Raw genomic sequence first — 17,848 nt, forward strand, 5'->3', positions numbered from 1 at the left:
GGTAGCATTCAAGGTGAAAAACTGGTTACAAAACTCCTCTCTAAGTAATAAATTTTCAGAAAGTAATAGAACATGGACATGTGCATACACATACATATATGTGTATATGTGTATTTATTACAAATAAAAAAATGTGTATATATTACAAAATAACAAAATGAAAATAAACACTGAGTAGATTTTTTTTTGTTCATATACCAAAAAAAGTGTATTTAGAACTGTAGTCCTTCTTACTTTAAGAGGAAGAGTGGGGTATCTGTCATTGTCACCCCTGCCGCTTTACACAGCAGCAGAGAACAGCCTCTTCAGGTGGCTGTTGCAGAAGTCAGGCTGAGCAAGGCTCAGTGGTCTGGGGAGAGGACGATCTGCCATCCAAACTCCATGTTATTCCCACATCTCAAAGTGAACTGCTCCTTTTCCCAAACTCCCCGTAGTGCATTAGGTCTGTTGTTCTTGGTTTCTGTGTCACCTTCTGTCCACAGACTATGACTTGTTTCCAGCTCCATTTCCTGGCCAGTAGGCAGGACAATGGCTTTTCATGTACATTTCCACTACTCACCTCTTATATTTGATAAAATGTCAACTCAGGAGTGTGTGAAAATGAGACCTGTGGGGTCACAGGTTTAAGAGCCGGCTTGGACCTTGTGGGTTGCTTGGTCCAGTTGTTCTTGGTGTTTTTCTCACCATAACATCTGCAAGTAGCTGAGCCACTCTGTTATGCCTCAGAATTCCCTGGTGTGGGCGTGGCTCTTGAGAACCGCATCTCCTCGTCCTCTGCCCAGACCACTGAGCGTTGCTCAGCCTGGCTTCTGCAACAGCCACCTGAAGAGGCTGTTCTCTGCTGCTGTGTAAAGCGGCAGGGGTGACAATGACGGATATCCCACTCTTCCTCTTCCCTTCGGAACTACTCCCCCCACCCTCCCACACACGCCATGTCAGGGTCTGCTTGGAGCTGGCCCTGAGTGGCCTCTGCCTCCCCCATCTATTAGCCATCCCTTGGATGAGGGGGAAGGGAGGCACTCTGAGCCCTACCTCCCTGTGACTCCAGGTGTCAGCTATCAGCTACTGCTACTCCTGTCAGACTGGAGTTGACCTATAGGTTCTGAAATAACAGGAAAATCGATTCCTTTTTCTAGAACTACAGATTTTATAGAACTAAAAAGGAGAAAAATCTATTCCTATTATAGAATGGATCTTCAGATGTTATCAATACCTGTGTTTTTATCATGTTTTGTATTTTTTATCTAGTGCATTGGGTGGTTATAAGGGTTTAAGTGAAACTGTAAATAAAAGCAAGTTTTGATTTATTCCTATTTGGCAGATAAAAAACACTGAAGCTCAGGCAGGTTCAACATTATGTAACTAAGAGGAGTCATAAACCCCAAGACTGCCGACTCCAACCCCAAATCCTGTGCTTATACCCCAGCAGCCTTTCTCCTCTCTGCGTGCATGTGCTCTGGGCTGTCTGTGTAACAGTATCAGTTTCCTGGGAATGGGGCCATCGTGGTGGTTGTTTATTTTGTTTCCTTCTTGATGTCATTGATGGATTGACATATACAATAGGGAAAATATGCACAGCAGTTTAATAAATAGCAACAACCATGTACAAATTTTCCTATGTTTTACTCTCTTGGGTCAGGGAAATACTGCAACCCAGCGTCAGTCAACAATTTTTTTTTTTACAAACGTTGACCCCATACCAGTTGGACTTTCTCCCCCTGCCTGGCTGGCTGTGGCCATGCTGTTTTGCCTCTGTTGCATATTCAGTCTTAAAAAGTGGCCCTCGTTCGAGACTTGCAAAAATCTGTAGGGTAAACCAAAATGATTATTAGAATGCTTAGTGGGTGAATCTCTTAAGGTTAACCATCTCTTCTATTCCTTGGCAACTTTGAAAATCATTCTCTAACTCAGTTATTAAAGAAAGAAGGACTACAGTTCTAAATGAACTTTTTTTGGTATATGAACAAAAAACATCTACTCAATGTTTATTTTCATTTTGTTATTTTGTAATATATACATAAATATACATATACACATATATGTATGTGTATGCACATGTACATGTTCTATTTCTTTCTGCAAATTTATTACTCAGGAGTTTTGTAACCAGTTTTTCACCTTGAATGCTATCACTGAATACATTTTTTGTTTATTTTCATAGTGGCGTGTTAGAACACATTGTGACCTTAGGAGCTAGCTTTTCTGCATATCCAAATTTTACTTGGCTCTTTTACAAAAAGTTGAGGAGGGGTTGACCTTGAGAGGTTTTTCAAACTGGTCTGGAGCATAAGCTTACACAGACCCAGAGTTAAATAGCTGGTCAGTGAAGGGTGATCATAGCGAACTGTGTGACTTTATCCCCTTGGGGTTTACTCATGATATAGAGGGAGTCACATCTCTCCAATGGGCCATCTGTCCTCCGTGGTGGGAATTGAGGGAGAGAAGAGAGCAGAAGGAAATCACAGCATGTTGTTAAAGGATTTAGAGCAGATTTGTAAAACCTTTAAGTTGGCTGCTCTTGAAACACAGGATCGAATATTGTAAGACTTAGTAGGTGACAACCAAGAGCTCTAAGAAAAAAATTGCGATCCTCTAGGAAGAAATTAAAGTCTTAATAGTTGGAGAAATAAGAGACTTCTACTCAAGAGCATGCTAATAGGCAAAAATATATTATGTATGCTAAGCATCAGTGAGTCGTCCAGTCTGGGTGAACTACATGAATTCAGTGGGGGAAAGTTTCCCACAGACAAGAATGGTCAGGAGCGACTGCTGGCCAGACAGGTCTTGAGCTACCCTGCAGAATGAGTACCATCTTAGTGGGTGGCAACAGAGAGGACAATGTGACTGCAGCGAGTACCAGAGAAGAGGCAGGGGGTTTGGAAGGTAGAGAGGAGTATCCGTCAGATTTGTTGAATAATTTATCACAATTTCTAACTCAGATATCATTTCAGCACTGAGCTCAAAGTAGTTATGGTATAGGCGATATAGTGCCAACCTTAAAAAGACTCAGTTTGGAGTCAGCAAGATGCACATTTGCCCATTGGGCAAGTTGCTTAACTTCTCCGAGCCTTATCATCCCTTCTTAGAGATGAGGAAACAGGTACTTCTTAGGGTGGTCATGATCTAGAAGATAGGGCAGAACTGTGGCTGTGCTGTTTCCTGGTGTGTCGCCGCTCCTTGTTGTACGCTTGTCACATACAAGGCACTTGATAGTATCTGTTGAAGAAATAAGGCAGAAGACCTCCTAGCCTGGTGACCATGAAGGTCTAGCTTTTATGGTGGTAATTGTTTTTCATGAAACAAGAAACAGGATATAAATATTTATTTAAAAGGAGATAAAACAGACTTATTTACTGTAAGACAGTCTTTAACATGCTGATTTGCTTTTTAAATCTCCAGGAGGTGCATATGGAGTGAAGGCTTGCCAGGTAAATGTGGTTATAGAGCCATACAGAAAATCTAGAGCTTTTCATTACAGCACTCCTGGTAGGACAGTTATTCTATGGAATGTAGAGTTAGGTGGGACCTTACAGAAATAGGAGAAATCCTTCCCAAATTAGTGCCTAGAGCTTTTTGATGAAAATATCAATGCTTGGATGAAATGGGGTGGGGTAGGAGGAAATGAGATTTGACTCCTGGTGAACTGGGCTGGACCATGAAAGATGCTTGTCAGATAGCTGCAACATGGAACCAGCTATTCCTGCTGACTGAGCATGCCTAGCATGACTGCTGAATAGGAATTAAACCCTAGGTGCCCCTCGGGGTTAGCTAGCTAGTCGAGGGAATGAAGGTTTGATGCACCCTGGCTGAGGGAAAAGCACTCTTGGCTGAGACATCTCTGGTGGGTCCTCTACCGAAAAGACTAGGGTAAATGAAATGACATTTTTCTAAAAAAAGGTCCCTCCCACCCCAACTCTGGAGGTGAAGGAATAAATTAAAAGTTGGAGTCCTTTATAAGATGAAATAATTAAGAAGGCATATTGGGAAAAGTTCTAAAAAACCTGAAGATGGAGAAGTTGGATGTTGGGGTATTCCAGGTCTCTTGTTTGCAGAGTCAAAGAATTAACTTAGCAAGCACCCAAGGTAGGAGAGCCAGGGAGAAGCTTTTATTGAGAGATACAGTGAGAGGACAGAGCTCCTGGCTCATGCCAGGAGGGGACAAGAGAGCCCGTGGTGATGCATTGTCTAGGGCTTTTATAGGCAGTTGAGGAGTTTTGGGAACGTGAAAAAAGGCTTTGGGGTGTGGAATTGTTAAGTGGTCCCTAAATATTTACAATTAACTTAACATAAGGAATTTCCTGCTTTGATTTCTCTCTGGGATACCTGTGTCTTGGTCTGGGAGCATATCAAAAGGCCACCTGCTGAATCCCCAAGGTGGGCTGAGGTATTGTCTGTTTGCTGAAGAGTAAGTTAAGAATCTTACTTCTTAAGCAATCTTATCTTTAAGGTGGAATCCTTCCTGCCTTTTACTATGTTGTTTACAGCTGGGTCTGCATGCTAAATTAGTTGCCCAGTTTGCAAATCACCTCATCATGTCTGAAGGAGGAAAGACAGCACATAGGCCTGGGCCTTCTAGCATGCAAAAGTGAGTCTTACACATGATTACAAATAATTAGCATAATAAAAACATGTGCTACTCTTTTTTATCTGGGGAATATTAACTGATCTCACTGAAGGATGACTCTAGAGCTTAATGTTTAAGACAGAATTTTGGTAGGGGGTTTCCTTGCATGTAGTTACATTGCTCTGACTGCAAATATCCTGCCTTGCTCTTTCCAGAGGCCCTCACCCTACTCTGACTACACCCACGGTACCTGTCTCAGGGGACCCACACACATGAAAGGCATAATCCACCTGACAGGATGGGGGAACCCTACCTTGGCAGGTGACAGAGAATAGGCCTCAGTTATGACTTTATGTAACACTGACTAAGGGTACAGGATAATTCCTCTTGGTCTGCCCAGGATGACCTCAGATCTTGGGCCCCAAGCCCCAGAAGCTGGAAGGTGGCAGTGACTACAACATTTCAGCAGCAATAAATAAGAGAAACGTGGAGGCAGTTACAAGCATCACATGAGTACTTTTGTGTAACAAGTAAAGTTGTGCCAAAACAGTCCTGAACCTGGGGCAGAACTGCATTCCTGAGGCTGACATTCCCAGGGACTCCTACCTTACCCCTTGGAGCCCCAGGACTAGTGCCCATCCCATGGGCTCAGGCATTTACTTTTAATTTAATTTAATTTTTGTTTTGTTTCTCAGCTTTATTGAGGTATAACTGAGAAATACAATTGTAAGATATTTAAAGTATACAATGTGATGATTTGATATGTAAGCATTGTGAAAGGATTTCCTCCATTTGTTAACTAACACATCCATCAGCTCACATATTTATCTTTTTTGTGTGTGTGATAACATTTTTCTACTTTCTTAGCAAATTTCAATTATACAATACAGTGCTGTCAACTAAAGTCACCATGTTAAACATTCGATCCTCAGACTTCATTCATCTTATAATGGAAAGTTTGTACCCTTTATCAACCTCCCCCCATTTCTTCCATTCCATAGGCCCTAGCAACCACTTTTCTACTCTCTGTTTCTATTAGTTTGACTTTTTTTTTTTCAGATTCCACATATAAGTGATACCATGCTGTGTATATTTGTCTTTCTCTGTCTGGCTTGTTTCACTTAGTCTAATGCCCTCTGGCTTTATCCTTGTTACAAAGCAAGAAGGATTTCCTTCTTTTTTAGACCTGAGTTACATTTCATTGCAGATACATGTGTGTGTGTGTGTGTGTGTGTGTACACACATCTATATATAAATATCACATTTTCTCCATCCATTAATCCATGACAGACACTAACATTATTTCCATCCTTTGGCTTTAGTGAATGATGCTGCAGTAAACATGGGAGTACAGAGTTCTCTTTGGCATAATGATTTTGTTTCCTTTGGATAAATACACAGAAGTGAGGCTGTCACATTAGATGGTAGTTTTTAATTTCTTAAGGAACTTCCTTACTATTTTCCATAGTGCTGTACCAATTTACATTCCGACCAACAGTACATAGGGTGCCTTTGCTCCACACCCCTCACTAGTATTTGTTATCTCTTGTCTTTTTGATAATGGCCATCCTAATGGATGTGAAATGGTATCTCATTGTGGTTTTGATTTGCATTTCCCTGATGATTAGTGATGATGAGCACCTTTTCAGCTAGTATTTGCAAGTATCCTTTGGAAAAATGTCTGTTCAGTTGCTTTGCCCATTTTTTAATTGGGTTACTTGGTGTCATTTTTTTTTTTTTTGACATTTTTTTTTTGAGAGGGCATCTCTCATATTTATTGATCAAATCGTTGTTAACTACAATAAAATTCAGTATAGGGGGGTCAATCCTCAATGTACAATCATTCATCCATCTCAAGCATAATTCTCGTCAGTCTCCAATCTTCTGAAGCATAACGAACAAGTTCTTACATGGTGAACGAATTCTTACATAGTGAATAAATTCTTACATGGTGAACAGTACAGGGGCATTCATCACAAAAACTTTCGATTTTGATCACGCATTATGAACTATAAACAATCAGGTCAAATATGAATATTCGTTTGATTTTTTTTTTTTTTTTTTTTAAGAAGTAACTTTTTATTTATTTATTTTTTTGTTCTGTTTGACATTTTTTTTTTTTTTTTTTTTTGAGAGGGCATCTCTCATATTTATTGATCAAATGGTTGTTAACAACAATAAAATTCAGTATAGGGGGGTCAATGCTCAATGTACGATCATTAATCCATCTCAAGCCTAATTCTCGTCAGTCTCCAATCTTCTGAAGCTTAACGAACAAGTTCTTACATGGTGAACGAATTCTTACAGAGTGAATAAATTCTTACATGGTGAACAGTACAAGGGCATTCATCACAGAAACTTTCGGTTTTGATCATGCAATATGACCTATAAACCATCAGGTCAAATATGAATATTCATTTGATTTTTGTACTTGATTTATATGTTGATCCCACATTTCTCCCTTTATTATTATTATTATTTTTATTTTTAATAAAATGCTGAAGTGGTAGGTAGATGCAAGATAAAGGTAGAAAACATAGTTTAGTGCTGTAAGAGGGCAAATGTAGATGATCAGATGATCAGGTGTGTGCCTATGGACTAAGTATTAATCCAAGCTAGACAAGGGCAGCAAAACATCCACGGATGCAGAAGATTTCTCTCAAAGCAGGGGGGGTGAGGTTCTGAGCCTCACCTCTGTTGATCCCCAATTTCTCACCTGATGGCCCCCCTGTGACTGTGCCTGTCTTAGGTTGTTCCTCCCTTGAGGAAACTTACCCGTCTCTGGCTAACCAGTCATCTTCTGGGGCCATACAGGGAAATGTAAAGTTGGTAAGTGAGAGAGAAGCCATATTGTTTGAAAAGGTTAGCTTTTTACTTCTTTGCAAATTTATGCCCTGTGGCTTCTATGCCCAGCACTTGTCTCGAGGTATCTTTACCACCTGGAGGAATTATGATACTTGGTAAATTCGATATGAGGCACGAATTCTATTTAAGGGTTGTAATTAGGAAGGAAGAAGAAAAGCTATAGAGGTAGCATATGGAAGAAAACATGGGAGGATCGATTATTTCTTTGACATATCTTCTTGTAGAGTACCTTAAGTACTTATAGGTTTTAAACTACTAACTAATTTGCACACACATATTAACATAATAGGAATATGGTGACATAAACAAAGCAAATCTATAATTACCATCCATCTCCAGTGAAGCCAAGAAAACCATTTAGGCACCCTAGGCATTTGTGAAAATTTGTCTATGATATGATGGATATTGTCCAACTGTACTTGAACAGTCTGAGAGAAATCAGACAAATTAAAGCAGCCCATTTCTGGGATGTATTCACATCCCATATGTTCTTTTAACTGTAGATAGTCTATAGTCATAAGATTTTGGAGTGCTACAACTTGCACCCCTCCCAACTCCTGTTTGAGTTCCAACAGTACAGATCCGGTCAAATTCGTTGTCTCACTGTATGCACATGCCAGCCTAGACATCTCCCTCCTCATTCCAATGGCAAGTCCAGGAAATAGTGGGGTGGATGCAGCCACAACCGCAGCATCGCCCAGATCCCTGTGGAGGCTTTTTGATGATCATCCCCCTGGCACAAGTCCTCCAGAGAGTGCTGATGCTGGAAGCTCCTCCTCATATCATATCTTAGTTCATTTTCTGGGTATCCAAGCTAGGCCTTGATCTTCTGCATAGAAACAAACAGACCCTTTGCCCACACTTTGACATGCCCTCTATACCACTGTGCAGGACTCATTGCAGGTCAGGACACAGGAACTGCTTTTTTTTTTTTTTTTTTATTAAGAGAAAGGAATATTATCAGAAAAGAGTACCTCCATAGCTGATCATCTGACACCCTTTAAGTGATCAACATTAAGGATATTTAAAGCATGTGTTGATCTTTGATTTACCAATAGTTTTATCCTATCAAGGAGTAATCCCCCTTTTCTTTCTTTCTTTCTTTTTTTTTTTTTAATCTTTAATCTACACTTACATGAAGAATACTGTGTTTACTATGCTCTCCCCTATATCAGGTCCCCCCTAACAACCACATTACGGTTACTGTCCATCAGCTTAGCAAAATGTTGTAGAATCACTACTTGTCCTCTCTGTGTTGTGCAGCCCACCCTCCCCTTTCTCCCTCCCCCGCATGCATGCTAATCTTAATACCCCGCTTTTTCTCCCCCCCCCTTATCCCTCCCTGCCCACCCATCCTCCCCAGTTCCTTTCCCTTTGGTACCTGTTAGTCCATTTTTGGGTTCTGTAATTCTGCTGCTGTTTTGTTCCTTCAGTTTTTCCTTTGTTCTTATACTCTTCAGATGAGTGAAATCATTTGGTATTTCTCTTTCTCCACTTGGCTTATTTCACTGAGCATAATACTCTCTAGCTCCATCCATGTTGCTGCAAATGGTTGGATTTTTCCGCTTCTTATGGCTGAGTAGTATTCCATTGTGTATATGTACCACATCTTCTTTATCCATTCATCTACCGATGGACATTTAGGTTGCTTCCATTTCTTGGCTATTGTAAATAGTGCAGCTATAAACATAGGGGTGCATCTGTCTTTCTCAAATTTGATTGCTGCGTTCTTATGGTAAATTCCTAGGAGTGGAATTCCTGGGTCAAATGGTAGGTCTGTTTTGAGCATTTTGATGAACCTCCATACTGCTTTCCACAATGGTTGAACTAATTTACATTTCCACCAGCAGTGTAGGAGGGTGCCCCTTTCTCCACAGCCTCGCCAACATTTGTTGTTGTTTGTCTTTTGGATGGCAGCTATCCTTACTGGTGTGAGGTGATACCTCATTGTAGTTTTAATTTGCATTTCTCTGATAATTAGCGATGTGGAGCATCTTTTCATGTGTCTGTTGGCCATCTGTATTTCTTTTTTAGAGAACTGCCTGTTCAGTTCCTCTGCCCATTTTTTAATTGGGTTATTTGTTTTTTGTTTGTTGAGGCATGTGAGCTCTTTATATATTCTGGATGTCAGGCCTTTATCGGATCTGTCATTTTCAAATATATTCTCCCATACTGTAAGGTTCCTTTTTGTTCTACTGATGGTGTCTTTCGCTGTGCAGAAGCCTTTCAGCTTAATGTAGTCCCACTTGCTCATTTTTGCTGTTGTTTTCCTTGCCCAGGGAGATATGTTCAAGAAGACGTCACTCATGTTTATGTCTAAGAGGTTTTTGCCTATGTTTTTTTCCAAGAGTTTAATGGTTTCATGACTTACATTCAGGTCTTTGATCCATTTTGAGTTTACCTTTGTATATGGGGTTAGACAATGGTCCAGTTTCATTCTCCTACATGTAGCTGTCCAGTTTTGCCAGCACCATCTGTTGAAGAGACTGTCATTTTGCCATTGTATGTCCATGGCTCCTTTATCAAATATTAATTGACCATATTTGTTTGGGTTAATGTCTGGAGTCTCTAATCTGTTCCACTGGTCTGTGGCTCTGTTCTTGTGCCAGTACCAAATTGTCTTGATTACTATGGCTTTGTAGTAGAGCTTGAAGTTGGGGAGTGAGATCCCCCCTACTTTATTCTTCTTTTTCAGGATTGCTTTGGCTTTTCGGGGTCTTTGGTGTTTCCATATGAATTTTTGAATTATGTGTTCCAATTCATTGAAGAATGTTGCTGGTAATTTGAGAAGGATTGCATCAAATCTGTATATTGCTTTGGGCAGGATGGCCATTTTGACGATATTAATTCTTCCTAGCCATGAGCATGGGATGAGTTTCCATTTATTAGTGTCCCCTTTAATTTCTCTTAAGAGTGACTTGTAGTTTTCAGGGTATAAGTCTTTCACTTCTTTGGTTAGGTTTATTCCTAGGTATTTTATTCTTTTTGATGCAATGGTGAATGGAATTGTTTTCCTGATTTCTCTTTCTATTGGTTCATTGTTAGTGTATAGGAAAGCTACAGATTTCTGTGTGTTAATTTTGTATCCTGCAACTTTGCTGTATTCCGATATCAGTTCTAGTAGTTTTGGAGTGGAGTCTTTAGGGTTTTTTATGTACAGTATCATATCATCTGCAAATAGTGAGAGTTTAACTTCTTTACCAATCTGGATTCCTTGTATTTCTTTGTTTTGTCTGATTGCCGTGGCTAGGACCTCCAGTACTATGTTAAATAACAGTGGGGAGAGTGGGCATCCCTGTCTGGTTCCCGATCTCAGAGGAAATGCTTTCAGCTTCTCGCTGTTCAGTATAATGCTGGCTGTGGGTTTATAATATATGGCCTTTATTATGTTGAGGTACTTGCCCTCTATTCCCATTTTGCTGAGAGTTTTTATCATGAATGGATGTTGACTTTTGTCAAATGCTTTTTCAGCATCTATGGAGATGATCATGTGGTGTTTGTCTTTCTTTTTGTTGATGTGGTGGATGATGTTGATGGATTTTCGAATGTTGTACCATCCTTGCATCCCTGGGATGAATCCCACTTGGTCATGGTGTATGATCCTTTTGATATACTGTTGAATTCTGTTTGCTAATATTTTATTGAGTATTTTTGCATCTACATTCATCAGGGATATTGGTCTGTAATTTTCTTTTTTGGTGGGGTCTTTGCCTGGTTTTGGTATTAGGGCGATGTTGGCTTCATAGAATGAGTTTGGGAGTATTTCCTCTTCTTCTATTTTTTTGGAACACTTTAAGGAGAATGGGTATTATGTCTTCTCTGTGTGTCTGATAAAATTCCGAGGTAAATCTGTCCAGCCCCGGGGTTTTGTTCTTGGGTAGTTTTTTGATTACCGTTTCAATTTCTTTGCTCGTAATTGGTTTGTTTAACTTTTGTGTTTCTTCCTTGGTCAGTCTTGGGAGGTTGTATTTTTCTAGGAAGTTGTCCATTTCTTCTAGGTTTTCCAGCTTGTTGGCATATAGGTTTTCATAGTAGTCTTTAATAATTCTTTGTATTTCTGTGGAGTCTGTTGTGATTTTTCCATTCTCATTTCTGATTCTGTTGATTTGTGTTGATTCTGTTTTTCTCTTAATAAGTTTGGCTAGAGGCTTATCTATTTTGTTTATTTTCTCAAAGAACAAGCTCTTGGTTTCATTGGTTTTTGCTATTGTTTTATTCTTCTCGATTTTGTTTATTTCTTCTCTGATCTTTATTATGTCCCTCCTTCTGCTGACTTTAGGCCTCATTTGTTCTTCTTTTTCCAGTTTCAATAATTGTGATGTTAGACTATTCATTTGGAATTGTTCTTCCTTCTTCAAGTGTGCCTGGATTGCTATATACTTTCCTCTTAAGACTGCTTTCGCTGTGTCCCACAGAAGTTGGGGCTTAGTGTTGTTGTTGTCATTTGTTTCTATATATTCCTTGATCTCTATTTTGATTTGTTCATTGATCCATTGATTATTTAGTAGCATGTTGTTAAGCCTCCATGTGTTTGTGAGCCTTTTTGTTTTCTTTGTAGAATTTATTTCTTCTTTTATACCTTTGTGATCTGAAAAATTGGTTGGTAGAATTTCAATATTTTGGAATTTACTGAGGCTCTTTTTGTGAGCTATTATGTGGTCTATTCTGGAGAATGTTCCATGTGCACTTGAGAAGAAGGTATATTCTGTTGCTTTTGGGTGTAGAGTTCTATAGATGTCTATTAGGTCCATCTGTTTGAGTGTGTTGTTCAGTGCCTGTGTGTCCTTACTTATTTTCTGCTCGGTTGATCTATCCTTTGGGGTGAGTGGTGTGTTGAAGTCTCCTAAAATGAATGCATTGCAGTCTATTTCCTTCTTTAGTTCTGTTAGTCTTTGCTTCACATATGCTGGTGCTCCTGTATTGGGTGCATATATATTTAGAATGGTTATATCCTCTTGTTGGACTGAGCCCTTTATCATTATGTTGTATCCTTCTTTATCTCTTGTTACTTTCTTTGTTTTGAAGTCTATTTTGTCTGATATTAGTGCTGCAACCCCTGCTTTCTTCTCACTGTTGTTTGCCTGAAATATGTTTTTCCATCCCTTGACTTTTAGTCTATGCTTGTCTTTGGGTTTAAGGTGAGTTTCTTGTAAGCAGCATATAGAAGGGTCTTGCTTTTTTATCCATTCTATTACTCTGTGTCTTTTGATTGGTGCATTAAGTCCATTTACATTTAGGGTGACTACTGAGAGATATGTACTTATTGCCATTGCAGGCTTTAGATTCATGGTTACCAAAGGTTCAAGGTTAGCTTCTTTAGTATCTTACTGCCTAACTTAGCTCGCTTATTGAGCTGTTATATACACTGTCTGGAGATTCTTTTCTTCTCTCCCTTCTTATTCCTCCTCCTCCATTCTTCATGTGTTGTGTGTTTTGTTCTGTGCTCTTTTTAGGAGTGCTCCCATCTAGAGCAGTCCCTGTAGGATGCCCTGTAGAGGTGGTTTGTGGGAAGCAAATTCTCTCAGCTTTTGCTTGTCTGGGAATTGTTTAATCCCGCCATCATATTTAAATGATAGTCGTGCTGGATACAGTATCCTTGGTTCAAGGCCCTTCTGTTTCATTGCATTAAGTACATCATGCCATTCTCTTCTGGCCTCTAGAGTTTCTGTCAAGAAGTCTGATGTTAGCCTGATGGATTTTCCTTTATAGGTGACCTTCTTCTCTCTAGCTGCCTTTAAAACTCTTTCCTTGTCCTTGATCCTTGCCATTTTAATTACTATGTGTCTTGGTGTTGTCCTCCTTGGATCCTTTCTGTTGGGGGTTCTGTGTAATTCCATGGTCTGTTCGATTATTTCCTCCCCCAGTTTGGGAAAGTTTTCAGCAATTATTTCTTCAAAGAGACTTTCTATCCCTTTTCCTCTTTCTTCTTCTTCTGGTACCCCTATAATACAAATATTATTCCTTTTGGATTGGTCACATAGTTCTCTTAGTGTTGTTTCATTCCTGGAGATCCTTTTATCTCTCTCTATGTCAGCTTCTATATGTTCCTGTTCTCTGGCTTGTATTCCTTCAATGACCTCTTGCATCTTATCCATTATGCTTATAAATCCTTCCAGGTATTGTTTCACTTCTGTGATCTCCTTCCTGACATCTGTGATCTCCCTCCGGACTTTATCCCATTGCTCTTGCATTTTTCTCTGCATCTCTGTCAGCATGTTCATGATTTTTATTTTTAATTCTTTTTCAGGAGGACTGGTTAGGTCTGTCTCCTTCTCAGGTGTTGTCTCTGTGATCTTTGTCTGCCTGTAGTTTTCCCTTTTCATGGTGATAGAGATAGTTTGCAGAGCTGGTACGAGTGACCGCTGGAAGAGCTTCCCTTCTTGTTGGTTTGTGGCCTTCCTCTCCCCCTTCACAAAGCGCTGGGTTCTTGCAGGTGTGGATGTGGTCTGGATGTTGTCCTGTGTCCTCTGGTCTCTATTTTAGGAAGAGTTTTCTTTGTTATATTTTCTTAGCTCTATGTGTTTTTGGGAGGAGATTTCCACTGCTCTACTCACGCCGCCATCCTGGCTCCGCCCCCCGTTTGTTTTTTGTGAGGTTTTTTGCTATTGAGTTGTATGACATCTTTTTATATTTTGGATTTTAACTCCTTATCGGACATGTGGCTTGCAAATATTTTTTCTCTTTCCATAGGCACCTTTCATTTGTTGGGTTTCCTCTGCTGGACAGATGCTTTTTAGTTTGATGTAGTCCCACTGTTTTGTTGTTGTTGTTGTTAAGTATTTTAAATGGAGCTTCCAAATTGAAGGCTCAGAACACTCCTTGCATAGTTGAAAATCTTACCCAGAGCTGACTTCATCTTGTATTAACTGTAGTCAAGTACTGCTTTGAAGTGCCAGATGTGGCTTAAACAGTGTAGTCAGTGGCTTTCACTCTCTAAGGCTACAGTGGATGAGTGAGGAAAGCAAAGTGGATGTCATTCAGGAGGCTTAGTTATTACTGGGTGTTTGATTCAACTTCATAAAGAATTGATCAAGTGCCTACTCTAAGGGCTACCTGTGCAAGGCCTGAAGCTAAAGCCCTTCAGCAAGGGCTAAAACAGAAAAGATAAGGGAAGAAGCTGGGCTGGGGTAACCATGTGAATCTCCTCCAGACCTGCCATCCAAAAGGGAATATCCTAGGTCAATGCGGAGTAAGTGAATAGGTACTCTGACCCTGAGCTTCTTGGATTGTGGCCCGCAGACATTCTGGTCTGTGAACTGAGAGTAGAAATTGAAAATACGTGTTATTGAGAAATTTTCATAGCAATTTGACATTGCTGCAACATTTTATTGGTTTTATAAAATTATTGGTCCACAATGGATTAAAGGGAAACACTGATCTTTCCCCACAGAGCATTTGAGAAACACTGAAATAGCCTGAATATCCCTAAGCCTTTCTGGCCTGTGGCTGCTGGTGAGGTCACCTTAGCCCACAGAACTCCTGTGTCCTGGTTCTTCTCTTGGCCTTCACACCAACCCTTCCCTCCCCAAAATGTCTGCTCCACCTGCATTCCTGGGGGTCCACTGGAGATGTCTCACCTTTGTCAGGAGCCAGCCTCTGTCCCTAGGTGTCCACAGATGGACACTCCCTTGAGTCCCTGCAGCCACCATCAGGCCAGGATGCATCTGTCCTCAGGGGAGGGAGCTGTCTCCTAGTCTCTCAGGGCACCAGCACCTTCCTCTTCTGGCTTGGTGCCCAGCTGGGGGTCACATGGGCACTGCTTCCTTTCTCAGTATCACTTAGACACAGAGGACCTGGTTGGGGATCAGGAACCCATCTCATCAGATTTTCCTCCTCTATCTCCAGTGCCAGTAGCAAACCATGTCAACACACAGGTGCCTCAGGGATCACTAACCCCCCTCACAAACCAAGTTCAAGTTAAAGCTAGCTCACCCCCTCAGAATGTAACCATGTGTTTTCTAGAATTTTCAGGGGCCTATAAAGATCATTTCATTAACCAGCAGCCTTCGTATGCTTTACTTAACCTGCATATCTAATGTTCAGTTAGGTTCCATGAAGCCCTTTTCATCTCATGACCTGAGAACTGTGACCAATGACGTGGACAGTGCAGGAAACAGAACTATCATGTTCACAGTTGTGAGTTCCCTGAGAGTCGGGAGGTTGGTGCGAGTAAATGTGGACACTGATCTTTCCCCCCAGCTGTCAGGAGCCAACCTCCGTCCCTAGGTGTCCACAGATGGGCAAGAGCACAGAGCATGTTTCCACGTTTACATGGACTCTGGTGAGTGCTGATGTCTGCGCCACTAGGCATCTCTGCAGGGTGGGGCCCCTCATGTGTCTTCATCCCATTCAACTAAGCAGACGTGCCCCTCTGCCCAGGCAATAATTACATATTCAGCTGGGCTGGCTTTAAAACCAGACGCTTTGTAGTGAGCACAGGATCAGACAGAATTGTCAGAAAACACTAAGCAAATTCAAACTCTGTATCTAATAAATAAAAAGGGGTCCTTTTTATCACTGAAGATGGATGTAAAAGGAAACCCAAAGCAGAGTTGCAGGAGTAAATCCTGCAGGATATCTGTATGCATTTATATTTAATATATTGTGGTTATATGTGTGTATGTAAGTGTGTGTGTGTGTGTGTGTGTGTGTGTGTGTGTGTGTGTGTGTGTGTGTGATCTGTATTTGGAGCCATCTATTTTAGACTTCACTGGTACCTTACTACTACCACCATCCATATACCTTTTAATTCCAATGGAAAAGCCTTCAAACCTTTTGATTTTTTCTTTTCTTTTTGCATCCTAGGGCTCTGACTGGGCATGTTTGCTTTATGTGATTTCATTTTCTAAAAGTCTACATTTCCAAATGGTCCTCTTGAATATAACTATTTCTTGCTTGCCATTCAGACTTCTTTTTCCATTCCTGAACAGTGTGTGCATGGATCTGATAGCTGACCTCCCTGTACATGTAAAAAAGGGGTCCTTTTTATCACTGAAGATGGATGTAAAAGGAAACCCAAAGCAGAGTTGCAGAAATAAAATGGAAATTTTATTTCTCACATACATTGTACATGGGCTTTTTTACATGGTCATTTTACATGACCAAAGAATAAAAAAATCCAAAGTCAAGTTTAGAGGAAATAGCATGTGTGACTTTCTTTAACCTTTGAGCCATTTCTGTCCAGTGTGATGCAGCAGAATTGAATTTCTGCTTTGGCTTTCAATCGCCTTTGCCATGCGTTGAAGGAAGCAGATCGTCAGGCTAGCAAAAGCTCTGAATGTGACACTGAAAAAAGGAAGTATAAATTCTCTAGCATCTGAATGAAGGAAAAGAGGATTAGGATGAAAATTACATTCTGCAAGGAGCGTGATGTTGCCCACAGCCATCAAAATCTGCCCAGGGTCAGTTTAAGTTTGCCTTTTAAATAGTGACAAAATTATATCGATTATATAAAGATGCCTTGGCTCTAGGCCTGGTTCTTACAAATATTTTTTTAATGGTGATCATTTCAAGTATTTCTTTCCATTATGTTTCATTGAAAATATGTAATATTTTAGATTCATATGGCCTGAGTAGGTTTTAGTGGGTACGGTAGCCAGGATTAACTAGGTTGTGCTACAGTAACAAATAACACCCAAATCTTGATGGCTTACAGTAATGGAAATTTTATTTCTCACATACATTGTACATGGGCTGTGGGTCTTTTCTACATCTTTCCTTTATTCCAGGATCCAGGTGGAAAGAGTAGCCCCTCTCTTGGGCATTGCTCTATTTGCAACACAGGGAAAAGAAATGATGGTGGAACCACATAGTGACTCTTAAAGTTTGTGCTCGAAGTGCCATGTATCACTTGTGCTCACATCTCATTGGCCAAAGAAAGTCATGTGAGCAAGCTTGATATCAGTGGGGTGGGCAGGACAATTTTCTCACGGAGGGGCGGCCCTGCATAATTGGAATAATAGACCCATCTACCACAGTGGGCTAGCTTGGTAATCTGAAAACTGGTTATAATACATTTAGAGTACATTTTCCTATGAAAACAAACCACCTTTATAATACAATTCATTTGTAAACAGGAATTATAACCACAAGCTATTATAAGACCCAAGGGAAGATAAAGTCTTGTTTGATTAAAATCCAAGTATTTTGAGCTTTTTTTTTTTCCTCATTGTCCCTTTTACCAAGAGCGCCAGTGGCCTGGCCCAGTGCTTTGACGCAACAGACAAAGGAGAGCTCCTTTCGCTGTGCACAAGGCATCAGGCTGTAGTCAGGCCTCTCAGGCAGTGTATTCCTGAATGTGATGATTGCTATGTTCCTAAAGCAGCAGGTAGGATATGTTTGGAGTCTAGAAGTTCAGCTCAGTAGCCCGCACGCTGTGTCTCTGGTAGTGAGTGTGTGGAGGGTGTCCTGTGTTGCTCC

The 17,848-nt window shown here is 40.5% G+C and overlaps 1 pseudogene; it reads left to right on the forward strand.

Moving 5' to 3' along the window:
- LOC118973144 (chondroitin sulfate proteoglycan 4-like) overlaps positions 1-15,704 on the forward strand; it is a 54,861-nt pseudogene extending 39,157 nt beyond the window's left edge.
- Positions 15,705-17,848: the final 2,144 nt, after the last annotated feature.

Source organism: Manis javanica, chromosome 1 (assembly GCF_040802235.1).
Source record: "Manis javanica isolate MJ-LG chromosome 1, MJ_LKY, whole genome shotgun sequence".
Classification (NCBI taxonomy): domain Eukaryota; kingdom Metazoa; phylum Chordata; class Mammalia; order Pholidota; family Manidae; genus Manis; species Manis javanica.